Here is a 5,870-nt window from a genome sequence, read left to right as displayed (position 1 = left end):
GTTGTGGATGTCCCCTTTGTCCTTGTACACTGGCACAAGTGTGCTTATTCTCCAGTCATCTGGGATATGCCATTCTCTCCACACTGATATGAGTACCCTCAGGAGCCATTTCACCCCTATCTTACCCAGCATTTTTATCATATCTGCTGTGACCTCATCTGAACCTGCTGCTTTCCCCTGACTTCATCTTCCTAAATGCTGTTCTTACTTTTTCTAAGGTAGACTCCTCTTCTTTTCTCATTGTAGGCTGTTTCTGTGACAGTACAGCTTTTGTGGGGTTTTCTTCATTCAAAAGCTGCTGGAAATACTCCTTCTATCTGCCTTTGATGTCTTGTGGACTGGTGAGCAGGTTGTTGCTAGCATCCCTTATGAAGCCCCCCCACATCCCCCTAGCTAAATATACCAACTCCGAGATTGCTCATTTGCTGAAGTGACCGTTCATAGTTTTGGCAGTTCAATCTTTATGTGTCGCTGTTTGGTGTTTGGTTATTTGTGGTTTCGATTTGGTAATATAGACCCAAAATAGTACCAATACATTGAAAGAAGGTGTTTTGAAGTCATCAGTATTCAGATCATCATGACTATGCCCCCTCTCCATAAACATAAAGGGACCTCAGATACACTTTATATAACTAAGAGAGTGGGGGGATTGCAGAGGATAGGGGCACAGCACAGCCCCCTAACAAGGTTGACTTTTTTGTTGAGCTACATGATTCCATATTGACAAGTACTGTTTCAGTAAGATGAGTGACGTATCATGATTCCCATTGAAGACAGGAATATTATTATAACCTCCATATGAAAAAAAAGTGACATTAACTGGATTCATATTCCACAAAGAAAGCCCATAGGTCTTTACAAAAATACCATAGCACGAATATCTGAAAATAGAAAATATGACAAAATCACTCTGGGGGTTGTCAGTGTTGATCTAGCACACCTCATTCACACAAGCCTCCTTAACCTGAGCAGTTTCATGGCTTAAGCAACTTATCATCTCCTACAATTAGGAAAGCTGCATAAATGTGGTGGGAAAGTATCACTGATTGGAAACTGTCCTCTCATCCCCCAAATATTAGCATAGTTGGTATATAATCAGACACCACAAGTTATCATCATGCCATGTTTTATGTTCTTAGGGAAAAGAAAGCACCCACTGTTCATGAATATGTTTAAGAGAGAAGCTTAAAAAACCTTGATCAGAACCTAGTGAATCAGCTTACCCTGGCAATCAGATGGCACTTACTAGATAGCCCTGAAGCAGGAAGATGCATCCAAACTCCATCTGTGAGGTATAGCAATGTCTGAAATTCCTTTATTCACCATGATATGCTTAAAAAGGAGTCATTCCCACACTCTTTTCATTCCAATGCCTTCAACGTACACATATCCATTTATACACTCTTATGACATACATATTCAAAAACTCATTCATCATCATCATCTTCTGCTATGATCATGTGATTCTTCATCTTGAACCCTGCACTCAGTATTTTTATTTCTAATAAAGACAAGGCAGAAGTGATTCTGTTATAGGGGGGAAAGGAGTAAGAAGCAAACACCTAACAATCAAATAAAGGGACTTTTTTAAAAAATAATGTTTTCCAAAATAATCACAACAAAAAATAAATACCAAGTGTGTAATAGTAATAATCAGTGGTAAAAGTGTGGATTGTGCAGTATTTATCCACTTGTGTTTTATGCTGGATAACCTGTACTTCACTTTCATTGTCTAAATGCTGCATAAACTATACTATCAACACTGATTATTATTTAATTATAACAGATCAGGGACATGTGATATACAATTCAGTCAGCTGGAAACAACTTGAAAATTGACATGTTCAAGGATTGTTTGTGCTACTTGTATAATGTCATCAATTTAAATAATCTGCTCATATCTACTTTTCATCTTGTTTTCTATACTAATATTGCTCATTAAGATTTTTCTGTCTAATTGTATTCTGTACATGTATCCCCATATGTGGAGATTTTCTCCCCGGGACTCCACTTTGTCTGTGCCCCCCACCCATCATGTGCATTATTGCTCTTTACAGATGCTAAGATTTCTGAAAAATCTCAGCTTTCTTTCTGTAATAGTCTGTAATCTAGTTTAGAGAGCTGACTTTTCCATCAGCAGACATAACACATTTCTGAAGGCAAGGGACATAAATCAAAAAGCATTACCCCTGTTCGTGAGAGACTTTATTATTTTCATTCTGAGGTCACTGCACCTCAAATAAAGAAAGATCACTAACGGTTGCTGTAACATTTGTCACGCTCTTTCTACTGGAGTATGTGAAATCAGACCACACACTAAACACCAGCATACAAGGATATGATCCCACTCATTTGTTTAAAAAGTAACAGCACACAAACAACTGCAAACTTATGCTGCATTACTTGAGCGCCTAAGAGTCAGTCTTAGATGATCTGAGAGAGTGACTGCAAGTCAATTAAAACATAAATGTTACTGTACTGACATGACAAAGGGTAGGCGGGTATACAGGACTTTTTTTACTAGTTACTTTTTTCCCCTCTGTCTGCTGACCATCAAGCCTGACAATACTGGTAGCACATTCAGTCCACAGTGGTCGGGAATCCTGAGCCGCCTAGCGACTATCATGCAGGCAGAGATTTGGGCTGCTTGTGCCCTTGACAACACCTCATCTATGAGGACATTTTATTATAAATGGCTTAACCCCTACCCTGGTAGAGGGCAGATCTTGCAAGGACTACTTATGCCCTTTGTCCATGTAGGTGTGCTCCACCACATGCATCATCAAGTGCTACCATTACTGGCTTTGGTGATCTCGGCCACTTCTTCTTTCACTGGCTCCCCACATCTGGCATTCCTCCTCCCCTCCAGCACAGAGTCTGTCAGCAAAATAGCAACATGAGCTGCTAGGACCACCATTCCTGTGACACCCACACCCAAAGATGGGCACACCACACCCTTCCTCCTTTTCTGTACTGTCAAAAGCCTGAACCAAAAATTGAATTTGGACCACCTGGGTCATAGCCACCATTTCAGGTAATAATATAGACAAGGTGTTTTGGTATGTGCTGAGCAACCATATTGGAAAGAATCTTTTGAATATCTCCAGGCATACTTCTCAGATATCTTTGATTTTTCAGAAACATTTTTTATTCTGGTTCAAGATTTGTCTCTCCATCATAATATTACTGATTTTTCTGAGAATATTTGGTGAATTACTCATCAAGTGATGACAATTATTAGTTACAGACATCTTTTTCTTCAGTAAATGCATGCTAATTCAAGTCCTACTAGTCAGGCAGCTTTCTAATTTAGTAATGTAGATATTTAAGAAGTATCCCCGATTTAAAATCTTTGTCCCTGACTATATTTCGCTTTGTTGTCCTTAATTCTGGTTATAAAAGTCTGAGAGCTGTGCTGCTAAGTAATGCACATAGTCTTCCATTGCTGGCAATGCAGTCAGACTTTATATCACGTTATCATTTTGCTGAATGCTAGCTACAGACTTCACAGTGTTGAATAGACGTTACTATAGATACCACTGTACCAGCTAATAACAGCTAGCACAGATGTCTACTTCCTCCACCTTCCATCTTTACTCAATGCCCGGGTGTTCCTTTGTGCTTTGGAAAGCTTGGAACTGGGACAAGTACAGTCTAATTATAGTCAGAGAGATGCCACAGTAAAAACAGCAAGCAATACCATGATATTATGTCAGAAAAAATGAGGCAGGAAACGGCTGAAACCCAAAGTAAAAATAACCTTTTGAATGTTCCAAATGCATTCTGAAGACTGTGAAAATACAGTCATCCTTTCTTCCTGTGACAGATGAAAGTCATAGCCTTATATAGTAAGCAGTATGTAACACGCATGTCACTATGGTCAGAAAACATTGGGGAAGAAATATGTAGCAACTGAGATGGAAGTGTGTGCTGATTCCAGAAACAAAAAAAGGAAGGAAGAACTTTAGATATGTAGAAATAGCATCAGAATATAGCTTGCTAAGCAAACAAAGAAATGTAGCTTACTATGAAAAAATATTCCCCTCCCCCATTATGTTTGAGCAGGCAAGCTTCAGTATAAATAGGTTCATCTTTTTAGACACTGATAATAAATAATCCAAAAATGCAGACTTTGGATTAGAAACAAATAACATTGACATCTCTCTTAATATTCAGAGTACAGCCACTGTTAGTATGGCTGTGCCCTGAAAACATTCATATACACATATAACATGCTGTGTCAATAAGCCACTGAGGTAGATGGATAGACTGGTTTTCCATTCAAAGAGATGTGCAGTGCTACAGCCAGCTTTGATACCATGTAAATCAGTACAGCAATTTGGAAAGGTGCTCACAGCATATTGAGATATGCTGTTCTCTGTGATACTGTTCTTAAACAGAAATGCGCATGCTGGTTCACTGAGAAAGCCCAGTACAAGTGCACATTGTTCATGCTTATTAGGTGTGCACGGGCTACAACAGTAATATGTCACTGAGCTCAGAATTGCTCCAGCAGCCAAATCCTTTCCTGTTAAAAGGCATCCTACTTGATGGTTCAGAGCAGTGATACCCCCTTCCCCACTCAGACAGTTCCCATAAGGAAAAGACATAAGGAGACATTGATTATGTTAATTTCAACCTTTCCTCATCAACTGAAAACATATAACTTGATGTCTGAGTAGTAAGGTCACCTTCCATTTGACTCTTGCAGTATAATTAAATCTTCACAGGTGAAATAGTGACAATTTCAGAGACAGAAGATTCTAGTGGTCTAGTATCAGATCCCATCTATCAAGCCACATTGTCAGGGAGGAGAATGTGACCAGCTATTAATCCTCACCAAGTTTCTGACAGTCTCATATCAGTTAAACTAAAACATCCCTGTTGGGTCATTGTCTACCCTACCCCTGATTTCATAATCTAGATTATTGTCAGTGTAGAGCACCTGCTGGTCTAGTGGTTCCCAGTTCTCATCAGGTACATTAGGGGATCCTCATGCTTCCCACCATTGTAATACTGAAAGCACATGGGGTGAGAAACACAGCTTGCATGAGTAATTCATAGCCAGCCACTGATGAAAAGCTTTATGAGTATTCAGAACTCATCTGGCAGCTATAAGTTTAATTTCTCCACGTCTTTTGGATTTCTAATACCATGACCAGAATGGACCCCATTCCTAAGTCAAAGTATGATTAAAGTTTGTGAAATTAGTATTGTTTCAATCTTTGATGTTAGCCAAAAGTGCTCTTCTCAGCACCCACAATCAAAGCTGGATCCAGCACTAGGTGGCCAAGGCAGTTGCCCAGGGCCCACTGGCTTTGAGGGGGCCCTGCTGGCTGGGAGGGGCCTGCTTGTTGTGGGACTGTCAGGCCTACTTTTTTTAATTACAAAATACACGTGTTTTTGACCAGTATTCTTCTCTGCATCCTGTCACATACACCTTTTGCATCTGTGCATGTGTCATCCCACAGACTGTTCTTCTTTTCCACTTGTAGAATTTAACATTCCCTTCATGCTACCAAGGAAGACTCCTGGACGGATTTCTGCTTCAAGTAAGTTGTGTGTGTGTGTGTGTGTGTGTGTGTGTGTGTGTGTGTGTGTGTGTGTGTGTGTGTGTGTGTGTGTGTGTGTGTGTGTAAAATGCCTGAAATAGGGATAACTGGTGGTTAATTAGACAGGTTCTTTTTTCTTGTACCTAATCCTTAACTCCAACCACCAAGATGTTAAAAAACTTGTGTTTCAAGGAGTTGAGTGTCTAGCTCGCAGCTGTCTAGATTTTAGGTCTGTTCCTCATAAAACGTGGTTTTCTGGCAAATCAGTGTGGACTAAATTCATTAAATAATGACAGCCATTTAAATTTCAGTCTTCAT

The sequence above is a fragment of the Protopterus annectens genome, chromosome 2.part0 (assembly GCF_019279795.1).
Source record: "Protopterus annectens isolate FY-2018-M chromosome 2.part0, PAN1.0, whole genome shotgun sequence".
In the NCBI taxonomy this organism is placed as follows: domain Eukaryota; kingdom Metazoa; phylum Chordata; order Ceratodontiformes; family Protopteridae; genus Protopterus; species Protopterus annectens.
The sequence above is the reverse complement of the archived record's forward strand: the minus strand, read 5'-3'. Positions refer to the sequence as shown.